Source organism: Myotis daubentonii, chromosome 2, assembly GCF_963259705.1.
Source record: "Myotis daubentonii chromosome 2, mMyoDau2.1, whole genome shotgun sequence".
Taxonomy (NCBI): Eukaryota; Metazoa; Chordata; class Mammalia; order Chiroptera; family Vespertilionidae; genus Myotis; species Myotis daubentonii.
In genome coordinates this window covers 68,541,742-68,557,679 of record NC_081841.1, presented here as the reverse complement: position 1 = coordinate 68,557,679, position 15,938 = coordinate 68,541,742, and the positions used below count along the sequence as shown (strand labels likewise).

At 38.4% G+C, this 15,938-nt stretch overlaps 1 long non-coding RNA gene across 3 annotated transcripts in view; it reads left to right on the top strand.

The window, feature by feature from the left end:
* The window catches only part of LOC132227931 (uncharacterized), a 59,498-nt gene that overhangs the window by 7,432 nt on the left and 36,128 nt on the right, over window positions 1-15,938 (top strand). For 2 of the 3 annotated variants that reach the window (XR_009451258.1, XR_009451259.1), the window contains one exon: window positions 5,594-5,650. The exons of the other annotated variant lie outside the window; for it this stretch is intronic. This is a non-coding gene — a long non-coding RNA (uncharacterized LOC132227931). The remainder of the gene's footprint in view (window positions 1-5,593; window positions 5,651-15,938) is intronic. 3 annotated transcript variants of the gene reach the window in all.

Here is a 15,938-nt window from a genome sequence, read left to right as displayed (position 1 = left end):
TATTTTATCCCATGTATGAATTATAAGATATTTTTCACTTCAAAAGTTACGCCCCCCCAAAGGTTACCAGGTTTAATGACTATATAATAATTAATTAATTTAAAACATAATTAGCCAATACATTCTTGCTTGGCAATGAATGAATAACTGAAATCTGTTTAAAAGGAAAACGTGGATTAAATACTGAATTGACAGAAGGAATGAAAATAATTTATGTACATAGAGTAGGTTGATGAGAGAATTACCTGCTTAAAAATAGTAATGGCCTTAGTGATAGCTATTCCAATGTTGAATGTTAATACAGTTTTTAATTAAGCAGTTTATACTTAATGTGAAATTACATTCAGTATAAAAGAAAGTGATTATAAAGACAATGAGACAATAAAGATTATGAAGTCTGTAGATCTCACCAAAACCTTAACCATAGAAGAAACAACCTAAAAATCCCCTACTTCAAACTGATTATATTAAATTCACTAATTCTTGCAATCAGGCACTGTTTTTATGTTTAACCTAAAATATTTACATTGTTTTTCTTATTTAGCATTTAAGACTGCTCACATTACACATTGTTCATGGATGAAATATGAATCTAAGCAGATTTTCTGTAAAATATGATATAAGCTTATTCAGTTTTCCATCTGATTGCTAATAAACCTTACAGTACAGTTTGTAAAGCCCCTTAAGGACTGAGTGTGTAGAGCAGGCTGCAAGTTTCAAGAAATAAGCTGAAAATGAGCATATAAGCCTACTTTTTTTTCTTTTTAAATATATTTTTATTGATTTCAGAGAGGAAGGGAGAGGGAGAGAGATAGAAACATCAATGATGAGAAAGAATCATTTATCATTAAGCTACCTTCCGCACACCCCTAATCCCTCCCCCCCCCCCCCCCACCACCAATAGGGATCAAGGCCGCGAAACCCAGACATGTGCCCTGATTGGGAATCGAACTGTGACCGCCTGGTTTATAGGTTGATGCTCAACCACTGAGCCCCACCGGCTGGGCAGGCCCATTACTTTTTTAGAAAGACATTGTTTGCAAGAAGATAGTTATTGAATAATCACAATAATTCTCAATAACTTTACATTATGAATACGATGTCCACCTCTATATGTGGAGCCTATATTCATAATCAATTAAGGTGTTTTAAAAACACTGCCTATAATAGAGGTAAAGACTCATTTCATCAATAAAAAATGAGCATAGTTGGTTCCTATTAGCTCTATATCTTAAAAGTTGCTCTATCTGCTATACCTCTGACGGGTGAAGGTGGTCCCCACACCTTTTTCCCTTTTAATGAAGCAGCCTACAATTAGGAGTAACTCTTCATAAGCAGAACCCACAAGAGTGGGCATAGAGTAGTTGAATGATAAAACCCAGAGGAACAGCCAGTTGATTACTTACAAACCCAGCAGCTGCAACTGAAGAGAGTTGATAGTCTAGCACAAAAACAAATCATAAAACATCAGATTTCTGAAAAATAGGGAAAATCTTTTCTGGTGGCCTCATCCCAAAAGCTAGTTTTTCCTGATAACAGGGAATCTTATCAAAACAAAACAAACAAAAAAACCCTCTTACTATAATAGCAGAGGAGGAGAAAGCTTCTATTTTGAATGAACCAACTGCAAACATATTTATTATACTTTGTTAAGTTGAAGAACTTGCATGAGTGTGTGGTTTCTTACTGAAAAAAAATTTTCAAAAAGGAGAAAGGGAGGAGGATCCAAACTGTGTTGCTTGGACTGTTTCTATGAGATATTGGTAAGTATTCTGTGATAAAAGGATTCTGTTATATATAAAGCATAGGAAATGCTGAGTTAAACCAGGTAAATGTTTCATTATAGACTAGAGGCCTGGTGCACGGATTCATACACTGGTGGTGTCCCTTGGCGTGGCCTGCGGGGATCTGGCTGAAACCAGTAGTCCAAAGCCACCTGCTGCTCCTGCTCATCCTGGCCCCGCTGTGTCTGCCTTGGGCTGGCACCCAGTCAGTCCTGATTGGGAGAGGTTTGCGCTGCCCACAGTGGCACTTGACAGCCATGAGCCCTGTGTCTGGTGCCCATCGGTCAGCTCAGTGGCGCTACCACTGTAGGAGCGCACTGACCACCAGGGGGCAGGTCCTGCTTTGGGTATCTGCCCCCTGGTGGTCAGTGCACGTCATAGCGACTGGCCATTCGGTCGACCGGTTGCTTAGGCTTTTATATATATAGATGGGATTTTTAATATGCCAACATTTGTGTCCCTAAGTGTCATAGTTCATTGTTACTGAAGATTTCAGCTAATACCTCACAAAACATCAACTGTCTACTACGTTTAAGAAAAGACTGTACTTAACTGAGTTTGGGCTTCCTATAAACAGAGATTAAGGATTTTCTTTCATCATCTTTGTTAGGAGGAATTGACTTGGGCTGTGAATTGGCTATCACCAATGTTTTGAATAGGACCAAATAAGAAATACTTATTTATGTAAGAGTAAGGTTTACCAAAACCTTATGCAAGGACTGGCTGGCATTCAATATCATAACAACACTAGTTTTTTTAGCTGAATATATCTTATAGTTAGATTTATAACATATTGAATGGGAGTTATCCCATAGACCTGTAATTATGATTATGCCCCAAAGCTGAACATGAAATGCACCAAATGCTCCACATTATAAATTAAAATAACTTTAAATAACTGCAGGTATTAATTGAGTAGTGTCACAACTAGCCTACAACCACCACCACTACCACTTCTATCTACCCTTACTTAAAAAAAGGAGGGCTGGTGGAGAAAATAGTGTTTGTGGAAAAGCTGTTCCCAACATGTAGTTGGGGCGGAGGCTGGAGTTTTCATGGAAGAGAATCACTTCTAAAGACTGGATTTATTTTAAAAAGGGAGATAAATTTTTTCTCTCTTTTGGCTGTTTGCTTGGTCACAGGACTTACTGATCTTCTGGAGCTGAGTATGGGAAATAAAATTTCAACCATGATAGACTGAGAGAGGTCAGGATAGCAGGGAAGTAGCTACCATTCCCATCATTTAATGTGGCAAAAAATGGAGTTTCTCATGGGTGGTGTGAATACCAGGGAAGGTAGGTGGGCTTGAGCCATCTTTGCCAGTACGAGGGCACCATCAAGAAGGAACCGCTATAGCAAGAGGTATGAAAGAGCTCTAGTAAGCTGGAGCCAGATAACCACCAAAATAGCAAACAAGGTAATGGTAAAGCCCTGCAGGCTTCTGCAAAGAGGCCTCACTGGAGATTCAGCTTTTGGATACTGGCACATAGAGGTTATCAATATCCAGTCATGAAGACTGCATCCTCACCCAGTCAAGGAAGGAAACTTTTGCCCTTTCTCTTTTTTTACAATTTGTTGAGGTGATTTTGGTTAATAAAATTGTATACAGTTCTCAGAGACATCATCTGTATATTATTTTGTATGTTTGCTACCCCAAGTCAAATCTCCTCCCATCACTATTTATTTCCCCCTTTACCCTCTTCTACCTCCCCCCACCCGCTTTGTCCTTTTCTCTTTTAAATAAGGAAGAATTTATCTTTTTCTTTCTCCCTTCTCTCTGCCACAATCCAAGTGTCCTAACCCTAGAAGAGGGAGGAGAAGCAGGTGTCTAAGATTTCCTGCTACTGCCTCCAAATCACTAGAGCTTTACCTGTACTGGTGGTGGATGGATGGGAGGAAAAGGGGAGAAGAGTTTTGAATTGAGTTCAGGATTGAAGCTCTCAAGTTAACATGACTGACTCTTTAACCTTAGATGGTTATTGTTCTAATCAAGTACCTGAAAAATCAAATATCCTATATAATAAAAGGCTAATATGCAAATAGACCAAACAGCGGAACAACTGGTCAGTATGACATGCGCTGACCACTGGGGGCATGCGTGGAACATGGCAGGCATTGGCAGCAGGTGGCAGAGCACGGAATATGGCGGGCATTGGCCGCAGCAGAATGGTGGAGCAGGTGAGCAGGGGTGCCAGACCAAGGCGGGGCACTGGTCGCTGTAATCAGGGCAAGCCTCTGATGGTTACTGAAAATTCTTTACTTCCCGCACGCCGCAGCCCCCTCCCGCCCGGCCCTCCGGTGCTCATACCTGCTGATGGCGCCGGACCTGATAGCTTGGCGCCGTCTGGGTGCAAGCAGCAGCTGCCGGCTCCAATTGCCCCTCAGGACTTCTCCACCTCCCCCTGCTCCTGAGGGGTGATTGGGGCTAGCAGCTGCCTCTTGCACCCACAGCTGGAGTTGCTGTTCGCACCCGCTGCTGGCACCCAGCACTGGCACCCAGCTTGGCGCTGTCAGCAGGTGCGAGTGGCGACTGCCCACCTGGATCGCCCCTGAGGACTTCTCCAGCTCCCCCTGCTCCTAAGGGGCAATCGGGGAAGCAGCCACTGCTCACACCCGCTGACAGCACTGTACAGGTGCAAGCAAGGCCTGCGCCTTCAGTAGGTGGGAGCGGCAGAGGCCGGAGCAGGGCTGCCGGCAGACAGGGAACCAGGGGCCATGGTGGGAGGGGCTGGGTGGGGCACGGAAGATGGGCCAAGATCTGCCCATGTGCCCACTGCAGCCTCGCAGCCCACAGTTCCTTTTCAGGTGCACAAATTCGTGCACTGGGCCCCTAGTATGTAAGATATCAAAAGAGCCACCACTCTGTAAAAAAGGAAGTTCTAGCTGGTATTGTTGGGAAGAGTTATTCAAAAAAATGAGGACATTGCTTTTATGCGCTCAACAGTTTGAAACATTTTAGTAAAGAAGACAGAAATACTTAAAAACATTTATGCTTGTTATAGTGTTCATTTCAAAGTGTGATTTCCATAATTCATTATCAGTTTCTTTTGTGAACTTAAGTTCTGAAATTTAAAACATCTTTGCAAAATGAGTATTCTAGAGGTGTATTTATAACTGACAGTTTTGGTGAAGATTCAGAGGCCACCCACCGTACCCCTTCCAAAAAAAAAAAGCAAAACAAAAATCAAAGTAGGCAACACCACACCATTTATGGAATGATATTCTTAAAAGTTTTGCTCCTTTTTGCTTTTGCCACACATTGCAAAGACAGGCAGTTATGTCATTCAATCCTAATATCATCACATTGTCCAGATTTTAAACGGATAAGTGGGATTAAAGAGCAAAGGAGTCTGAACTACCTCTTTTTACATTGTCCTTGATAACGTTTTTAAATCAAACGGCATTTCACATAATTTGAGATCAATGTCTTTACTTCCCTTTTTTTGGTAATTTTTTTTTTCAAATGGTAACTTTTTTTATTTCAAGAAAAAGGATTGGAAATATAATAATGTTACACGCAGTAAACACCAATTATTCAAGGAAAACTATCTTAATTATAAAAATATCACATGCAATAAACATTAATATTTCAAGAAAAAAGGATTTCAAGTATAGTAATATTACCAAAACTGTACTAACATAGTATGATATCACAAAAGTTGTAGGAAATATTAAAAATAGGCAAATAACAGGATTACTTCTATTCTAAAATATTAATTTTTCCCTCTGGCTCTATTTTTGTTCATCAGTTTATGTTCTTCATTATATTCCACAAATGAATGAGATCATGTGATATTTATCTTTCTCAGACTGCCCTACTTCACTTAGAATGATGCTCTCCACGTCCATCCATGCTGTTGCAAATGGTAAGAGTTCCTTCTTTTTTACAGCAGCATAGTATTCCATTGTGTAGATGTACCACTGTTTTTTAATATGCTGATGGGCACTTAGGCTATTTCCAAATCTTAGCTATTGTAAATTGTGCTGCTGTGAACATAGAGGTGCATATGTCCTTTCTGATTGGTGTTTCTTTGTTCTTTGGATATATTCTTAGAAGTGGGATTATTGGGTTAAATGGAAGTCCATTTTTAATTTTTTGAGGAAACTTCATACTGTTTTCCACAATGGCTGCACCAGTCTGCATTCCCACCAGCAGTGTAAGAAGGCTCCATTTTTTCCACATCCTCGCCAGCACTTATTGTTTGTTAATTTGTTGAGGATAGCCATTCTGACAGGTGTGAGATGGTATCTCATTGTGATTTGATTTGCATCTCTCGGATGATTAGTGACTTTGAGCATGTTTTTATTTGTCTCTTGGCCTTCTTTATGTCTTCTTTCGAAAAGTATCTATTTAGATCCTTTGCCCATTTTTTTATTGGATTGTTTATCTTCCTTTTGTTAAGTTGTATGAGTTCCCTGTAAATTTTGGAGATTAAGTCATCAGAGATGACATTGGCAAATATGTCCTCCCGTGCAATGGGCTTTCTTGTTGTTTTGTTGATGGTTTCTTTTGCTGTGCAGAAGCTTTTTATTTTGATGTAGTCCCATTTGTTTATTTTCTCTAGTTTCCGTTGCCCTAGGAACTGTATTGGTAAAGATATTGCTTCAACGTATGTCTACTATTTTGCTGCCTATGGAGTCTTCTAAAATTTTTATGGTTTCCCATCTTACATTTAAGTCCTTTATCTATTTTGAGTTTATTTTTGTGTAGGTGTAAGTTGGTGGTCTAGTTTCACTTTTTTTGCATGTATCTGTCCAATTTTCCCAACACAATTTATTGAAGAAACTATCTTGACTCCATTATATGCTCTTGCCTCCTTTGTCAAATGTTAATTGAGCATAATGGCTTGGGTTGATCTGTGGGTTCTCTGTTTGGTTCCATTGTTCTATATGTCTGTTCTTGTGCCAATACCACACAATTTTGGGAACAGTGGCTTTGTAATATAGCTTTATATCTGGTATTGTGATCCCTCCAACTTTGTTCTTCTTTCTCAGGATTGCTGCAGTTATTCAGGGTCTTTTTTTATTCCAGATGAATTTTTGGAGAGTTATAGGCCTGGGAAATATTCCGTTGATATCTTAATTGGGATTGCATTGAATCTATAGATTGCTTTGGGTAGTATGGACATTTTAATGATATTTGTTCTACCAGTCCATGAACATGGTATATTCTTCCATATGTTTATGTCTTCCTCTATCTCTTTTTTCAACGTCCTGTTGTTTTCTGAGTACAGGTCTTTTACCTCCTTAGTTAAGTTTATTCCTAGGTATCATAATTTTTTTGGTGCAGTGGTAAAGGGGATTGTTTGTTTAGTTTCTCTTTCTGTGAGTTCATTATTGTTGTACAAAAAGCCATAGATTTCTGGGTGTTAATTTTGTATCCTGCTACATTGCCAAAGTTATTTATTAAGTTGAGTCGTTTTTTGATGGAGTCTTTGGGGTTTTCTATGTACAATATCATGTCAGCTGCAAATAATGACCATTTTACTTCTTCTTTTCCAATTTGGATGCCTTTTAGTTCTTCTTCTTGTCTGATCGCTATGGCTAGCATTTCCAGTACTATGTCGAACAGGAGTGGTGAATGTGGGCATTCCTGTCTTGTTCCTGTTCTTAGGGGAAATGGTTTTAGTTTTTGCCCACTGAGTATGATGTGGGCTGTAGGTTTGTCTTATATGGCCTTTATCATGTTGAGATAAGCTCCCTCTATTCCAACTTTGCTGAGAGTTTTTATCAAAAATAAGTGTTGGATTTTGTTGAATGCTTTTTCTGCATCTATTGATATGATCATTTGACTTTTGTCTTTCAAGTTGCTTATGTGATGTATCACATCTATTGATTTGCGATTATTGTACCAGCCTTGCATCCCTGGAATAAATCCCCCTGGATCATGGTGTATGATCTTTTTAATATATTGCTGGATGCAATTTGCTGATATTTTGTTGAGGATTTTAGCATCTATGTTCATCAGGGATATTGGTCTGTAATTCTCTTTCTTTGTAGTGTCTTTATCTGGTTTTGGAATTAGGATAATGCTGGCCTCATAAAGAGTTTGGAAATGTTCTTTCCTCTTGAATTTTCTGAAATAGTTTGAGGCGAATAGGTGTTAGTTCTTCTTGGAATGTTTAGAAAAACTCCCCTGTGGAGACATCCGGATCTGGGCTTTTGTTTGGGGGGAGATTTTTATTACCGCTTCTATTTCATCGGTGGTTATTGGCCTATTCAGGTGTTTTGATTCTTCCTGATTCAGTATTGGGAGATTCTATTTTTCTAGGAATTTGTCTATTTCCTCCACATTGCCTAGCTTGTTGGCATATAGTTGTTCATAGTATTTTACAATCCTTTGTATTTCTGTGATGTCCATGGGTACTTCTCCATTTTCATTTCTTATTTTATTTATTTGGGTCCTCTCTCTTTGTTTCTTGATGCGTCTGGCTAATGGTTTATCAATTTTTTTTATCCTTTCAAAAAACCAGCTCTTGGTTTCATTGATTTTTTTGTATTTTTTTTTTTTTTTAGTCTGTATGTTATTTCTGCTCTTATTTCCTTCCTTCTACTTACTCTTGGCTTTTCTTATTATTCTCGTTCTGTTTCTTTAAGTTATAGGGTTAAATAGTTTATTGATGATTTTTCTTATTTTTTGAGGTATGCCTGTAGTACTATGAACTTCCTTCTCAGTACTGCTTTTGCTGTGTCACAGAGATTTGGGGTTGTTATGTGTTCATTTTCATTTGTTTCCAGGAAGTTTTTTATTTCTTTCTTGATCTTGTTGGTAACCCATTCATTGTTTAATAACATGTTATTTAGCCTCCATGTGTTCGAATGTTTTGGGGTGTTTTTACTGTAGTTGATTTCTAATTTCATTCCATTGTGATCTGAGAAGATGCTTGATATGATTTCAATTTTCTTGAACTTGTAGAGACTTGTTTTGTGTCCTAGCATGTGGTCTAGCTTTGTGAATGATCCATGTGCACTTGAGAATAATGTATATTTTGCTGCGTTGGGGTGAAATGTTCTATAAATGTCTATCAAATCCATTTGATTCAGTGTGTTCTTTAGAGTCTCTGCTTCCATGTTATGTTTCTGTCTGGAAGATCTGTCCAGTGAAGTTAGAGGGGTGTTAAAGTCCCCTCCTATGACTGTATTGTTGTCGATCTCTCCACTAAAGTCCTCTAGAAGTTTTTTTATATATTTAGGTGCACCTATATTGGGTGCATATATGTTTACTAGGGCTATATCCTCTTGTTGGATCAATCCCTTTAGTATTATGTAGTGACCTTTGTTGTCTCTTGTGATGGCCTTCATTTTAAAGTCTATTTTGTTGGATATGAGTACTGCTGCTCCAGCTTTTTTTTTCTTTTCCATTTGCATGGAAATTTTTTTTCCATCCCTTCACTCTCATACTCTGTGTGTCTTTTGTTTTGAGGTGGTTCTCTTGTAGACAACATATAGTTGGGTCATGTTTTTGTATCCATTCAGCTATCCTATGCCTTTTGATTGGAGCATTTAATCCATTTACATTTAGGGTTATTGTTGAGAGATACTTATTTATAGCTATTTTAATTCTGTATGGCTAGGTTTCTCTCTCTGTTTCTTCTTCTCAGCAGTCCCTTACAGCATTCCCTTTAGCATTTCTTGTAATGTTGGCTTAATGGTGATGAACTCCTTTAGCATTTTTTTTTTGTTTGGGAAGCTCTTTATTTGACCATCTATTTTGAATGATAGCCTTGCTAGATACAGTAATCTGGGCTCAGATCCTTGCTTTCCATTACCTTGAGTACTTCATGCTATTCCCTTCTGGCCTGTAGAGTTTCTGATGAGAAATAAGGTTTGTCAGCCTTATGGGAACTCCTTTGTAGGTAACAGTTTTTTGTTTTGTTTTTTCTTGCTGCCTTTAAGATTCTCTGTCTTTAACTTTTGGCATTTTAATTATGATGTGTCTGGGCGTGGGCCTGTTTGGGTTGTTCTTGTTTGAGGTTCTCTGTGCCCCTGAACTTGTGTGACTTTTTCCTTTACCAGATTAGGGAAGTTTTCTGCCATTATTTCTTCAAACAACTTCTCTATGCCTTTCTCCCTTTCTGCCTTTTCTGACACACCTGCTGTTCTAATATTGTCATGTTTCACGTTGTTCCACAGCTCCCTTAAGCTGTCCTCCTGTTTTTTAATTGTTTTTTTCTTTTTGGTTCTCTAATTGAGTGATATTTTCTTTCTTTTTTTTATTGATTTTTTACAGAGAGGAAGGGAGAGGGATAGTCAGAAACATCGATGAGAGAGGAACATCGATCAGCTGCCTCCTGCACACCCCCCAATGGGGATATGCCTGCTACCAAGGTACATGCCCTTGACTGGAATCGAACCCGGGACCCTTTGGTCCGCAGGCCAACGCTCTATCCACTGAGCCAAACTGGTCAGGGCTTGAGTGATATTTTTAACTCTGTCTTTTAATGCACTGATTCGATCCTCAGCTTCCCCTAATCTGCTGTGTATTCCTTCCAATGTGTTCTTTATTCATGTTATGTCATTCTTTATCTCAGACTGTTCTTTTTTCATAGTTACTATATCTTTTTTCTTTTTTTAAAATATATTTTATTGATTTTTTTACAGAGAGGAAGGGAGAGGGATAGAGAGTTAGAAACACCAATGAGAGAGAAACATCGATCAGCTGCCTCCTGCACACTCCCTACTGGGGATGTACCTGCAACCAAGGTACATGCCCTTGACCGGAGTCAAACCTGGGGCCCTTGAGTCCGCAGGCTGACGCTCTATCCACTGAGCCAAACTGGTTAGGGATATATCTTTTTTCATACTGTTGAGCATTTTTAGCATTATTGCTCTGAACTCTGTTTCAGATAAATTTCTTATCTCTGCTTCATTTATCTCTTCTGGAGAATTCTCTAGTTCTTTAATTTGGGGTTTTTTTCTTTGTCTCCTCATTTTGGTTGTCTGTTTGGGTGTGTGATTATGTTTTAGGTAGATCCGCTACACCTCTCAATCTCTAGTGCAGGACAGTGTTGAAGGCTGTTTCTAACAAATTGGATCAGACAAAGATTCAAAGCCTCCAGAGACTGCTTCTGTCTACAGCAGTGATGGCGAACCTTTTGAGCTCGGCGTGTCAAAATTTTGAAAAACCCTAGCTTAACTCTGGTGCCGTGTCACATATAGAAATATTCATAATTTTTTTTTTTTGATATTTGCAACCATAGTAAAAAAAAGATTTATATTTTTGATATTTATTTTATATATTTAAATGCCATTTAACAAAGAAAAATCAAACAAAAATATGTATAAAATGAACAAAAACAGAAAAGCAATGTACATTTAGGAAAAAATAATAATAAAAACAATGATAATCAAATGGTATGAAAACTAGAAATTAGTGACTTTTTTGGTGCTGAAGTTTGTCTGCTAATTCTTCGATTGCAGGTTCATACTTGGTGCACTTCAAGGCCAAGCAAGCGCCACTAACTTCATCTGTTAGCTGGTTTCTTTTGTTCGTTTTAATATTATTTAATGCTGAGAACAAAGTCTCACAAAAATATGTTGATGAAAAAATTGTTAGCAAAGCCATCGCTAGATTTTTTATGTCGCTGAAAGTGTCAGGTACTCTGTTCCAAGCACTCAAAATTTCTTGGTCGTAGTTGCACTCTTTTTCATTATTCAAACGATTTCGTTCCAGATTTTCAAGTTTCGACCTTAAGTTGACAAACACAAGTCCAAATGCTACCTTGAAAATCTGCAAATTGCATCTCTAAATCGTCAATTTGCATACATTGGAAATCCTTACACATGAGTCCAAATGCTACCTTGAAAATCTGCAAATTGCATCTCTAAATCGTCAATTTGCATACATTGGAAATCCTTTAATTCCAAAGTACTGTAAACAACTACATTCGGATACTTAATTATTTTAATGGTCTGTTCTAGGCTTCTAAATTGGTCAAATCTTTTGCTGAACTGCGCAAATAACGAGTTTACTATATTGTGGTACATAAGTATGGACTCCATTACACTCGTAGTGGCCTTCTCGAAATACTTTTTTATCTGAGGAAAATACTTATAAGTTTTAGTTTCAGTATGTTGCTTGAAAATTTTAAGTTTACTTTCAAAAGATTTGATGTATCCAAACATAAAGTCAATACTTTTGCCAAAACCTTATAATTTTAAGTTCAGTTCATTCATATGAACAGTGAGATCTGTAAAAAACATCAAATTGCTGACCCACTTATTATCATTGATCTGAGGAAAGTTTTCCAGATCTTTATTCTCAATAAATACCGTAATTTCTTCAAAGCACTCCACAAATCGCTCAAGTACTTTACCTCGACTCAGCCATCTCACATTATTGAACATCAGTAGTCCACTGTAGGTTGAATCAACTTCCTGTAAAAGTGCAGAAAATTCTCGCTTGTGAAGGGGTCGAGAAGCTATAAAATTCACAATTTTTGTTCAACTGACATTAAATCATTCAATTCTGAGAATCCCGATTTGGCACACAACACCTCCTGATGGATAATGCAATGAAAAGGTACAAGTGGATGTCTAATAGCTTCCATAAACAATTTCAAGAATCCCACAGTTTTTCCCACCATATTTGGTGCCCCATCTGTCATGACTGACACAATTTTAGAGATATCAATGTTTAGGTCACTGAATGTTTTTATAACAACCTTTCATATTTCATTTCCTGATGTCCTTATTGGCACTGATTCTAACTTTATCAACTCTTCTCTCATTGTGAGACCATCAGAATATCTAGCAATAATGGCCAACCGAGCATTTGATGTGACATCAGTAGTTTCATCAAGAGAAATCGAAAAATATTTACAACTATTTAAGTCTTTTTTTAATTGATGTTGTATGTTTTTGTTAAGATATTTTATTCTGTCTTTAATAGTATTTCTACTGAGTGGTAACTCAGAAATTCTTTTAATAATATCATCTTTATTTTTCATATTGTGAAATAGAGCTGGTGCACATCTTAGAAATGTTTCCTTCATAAATTCTCCGTCACTGAGGGCTTTTCCATGCTGAGCTATGGAGTGAGCAATACAGTAACTTGCTGATGTTAAATTTGTAGAGCATCTTACAAATTTAATGATGGAATTTGATTGACTTTTATAGAGGTGTAGCTGCCTAGAAATGTATTCCTTCCTTTCATCGATACTTCTTTTCAAGAGCTGACAATGATTAGTTTCAAAATGTCTCTACATTCCACGTTCTGCTTACTACCGTTTCATTACACAGTATGCACAGTGATCTGTTGTTTCTGTCTACAATCCCGTACATCTCGGTCCATATGTCTTGAAAGGGTCAGCTACTGCTACTTCCACTTCCTTTATCATTCAATGTTGCTTTTTTATTTTTTTGATTCTCCACCACAAGGCTGAAAAAATAAATATAAATCACGGCGTTTTTTATAAAAGGTTGATAGCTTTCTTACCTATTAACTTTTTGCAGTTGTTGCACTGACTCCTGGTGCAAAACAATTCAAAGATAGTATGTATAACCAACAAATATATGGTGCTGTAATCAATTATCCGACACGCAGAATGTCTCGTCGAGCACTGTTGCACTGTATATCTTTTTCTTCCAATCCTCCCACTCCTGTCTCCTAACGAACATGGAGGTCAAGTGCCTCGATTTGCCGAATGCACCCAAACGCACGGAAGCTTACCCGAGGCACATGTTGACAATAACGAGGCCGTTTCCAGAATTGGGCATTTTGTCACTCGAGTAAAAATAAAATGTCATGAGTAAAGATAATCTATTTATAGTGCAATGCTTAACCTTTTTATATTAATGTCAATATTGGAACAACATATCTTGGATGTTTTCACCATGTATCTTTGCTATGCAACACCGCTGTCCATGTTTACATCCGGTTTTAGAATTGCATTATTGATCATGAGTAACGTGAGTATATATTACTCCAGTGATGCCCAACTCTGGCTGTTCGGAGAGACAAATATTTGAATTATGCAATTTTTTGTCTCTGTTGATGCGTGTCACCCAAAATGAGTTCGTGTGTCACCTCTGACACTCGTGTCATAGGTTCGCCATCACTGGTCTACAGACTACTAGGATTCCAATTGAATTGTCCTCAAGCAGTCGTCTTCAGGTGTAGGGAGAGTTTTTTCAACAGGGTGGGGTGATTGCTTCTGCCTGAGGCTAATTGTTACTTTCAATCTCCTACGTGGCGTCAGGGCAAGGTGTTTTCCAGTAGGGTGTGTCAACTGTATTCCCCCCAGGGAAGGCAAATGTCTATGTGGGAAAGACTCATCCCAGGAAACTTGAGGTTTCTGCCTTCTGAACTTTATCCCCACAAGCCCCCATTCCTGGGTTCTGCTCTCACAGCTCCAGTCCACTTCACCCTCCCTCTGCCAGAGCACAAGGTGGGTGGCTCCACAGTGAATTTTTGTGTGTTAGCCCTTCAAGAGAGTGCCTGAACTTTAATCTGCCACTCCCTGGCAGACAGCACCCCGCTGCTTTTCACAGCTAGATATTATGTGGGTATCCTCCACATATTTGGTGCTCTCTGCTGGGGAGCTCAACTTGGGGATTAGATCCAGAGTTCTCAGTGCCAGCACCCCCCCTCTCAAATTCCCGCCCCCCCGCCCCCCACACACAGTTGAGATATCTTTCCAGGACTTCAGTTGCTGTCTGTGGGTGCCCGGCTAGCCCTTTCGTGCCTCCGCCCCTCCTACCAGTCTCTATACAGTCTCCACCTTCAGTCCTTGGATATCAGGGTTCTCTGCTGTGAGTTTTCCATTGATTATTTAGGAAGCCTTTCCATATTTCACTTGTAATTCCAGCCTGTTCCTGGGAGCATGTCCATGCAGCATTCATCTACTCTGCCACCATTTTTAACCTCTTTACTTTTAATTCAATAAAATTAATATAGTTTCACCCAGAAAACAGTAAAGAATAAATTTAAAACTGTTACTTAATGTGATTTAAGATCCAGTCTTCCAGATCAATATAGCATTTCATTGACAGTTGATGGAATAATAACCAGCATATATTTATTCAAACCTTTTAACCAATTTATTAGATATATGAAGCATGAAGAACTACTTTTGCTTGTTTGCTTATTAGTGAGGGAATAATATAGTACCAGAGATTGCTTAGCAACTTTAGATCTGGCGACAAACAATTGGAGAAATATATGGAGAGCCTGAGTACATGCAAATTCCTAGTGCATTCATGCTGGCAAATGTGTACTATGTGCCAGGCACTGATCCAAACACAGGGAAATAGAGCAGTAAGAAAGGCTGATATGGTTCCCGTTTTCCTGGAGGAGATACAATAAATAACTATTCAACATAATATTAAGCAATGATAAGAATTATTAAGGAAATGAAGCAAAATAAGAGCTAGAGAGTGATAAGGGTATGGAGTGCTCTTTCAGATAACGTGGTCAGTGAAGACTTCTCTAAGGAGATAGCATTTGAGCAAGAGAGCTCCAGGAAATGAGATTGCATCAAGTCCATTTTATAGATATGTGATCTAGGTGTTAGGCTATGAATTTAATAACCCCAAAGGACAACTTTAAAAAATATGATCAACATCCCCATCCAAAACACACAATTAATTTGTCTTTACAAAAAGTATATTGCTGTGTACAGTTAAATCTTTATAGAAACTGATTTTTTGTTGCTTTTGGTCTCATTCATTTAATTTCATTTTAACTCAACAGATCTTCCTTGAGTAATTAGTATGTTCCAGGCTTTATTAGGCTCTTGCCAGATGCCAGTGAATAAAACAAAGGAGGCAAGAGCATACAATGGAGTCAAGACAGTCTGTTCAATAAATGGTGTTGGAAAAATTGGACAGATAACATGCAAAAAAATGAAACTAGACCACCAACGTACACCATTCACAAAAACAAACTCAAAATGGATAAAGGGCCGTAATGGGTTTGGCTCAGTGGATAGAGTGTCGGCCTGTGGACTAAAGGGTCCCAGGTTCGATTCCGGTCAAGGGCATGTACCTTGGTTGTGGGCACATCCCCAGTCGGAGGTGTGCAGGAGGCAGCTGATCGATGTTTCTCTCTCATCGATGTTTCTAGCTCTCTATTCCTCTCCCTTCCTCTCTGTAAAAAGTCAATAAAAATATATTTTTAAAAAAATGGATAAAGGACTTAAATGTAAGATGGGA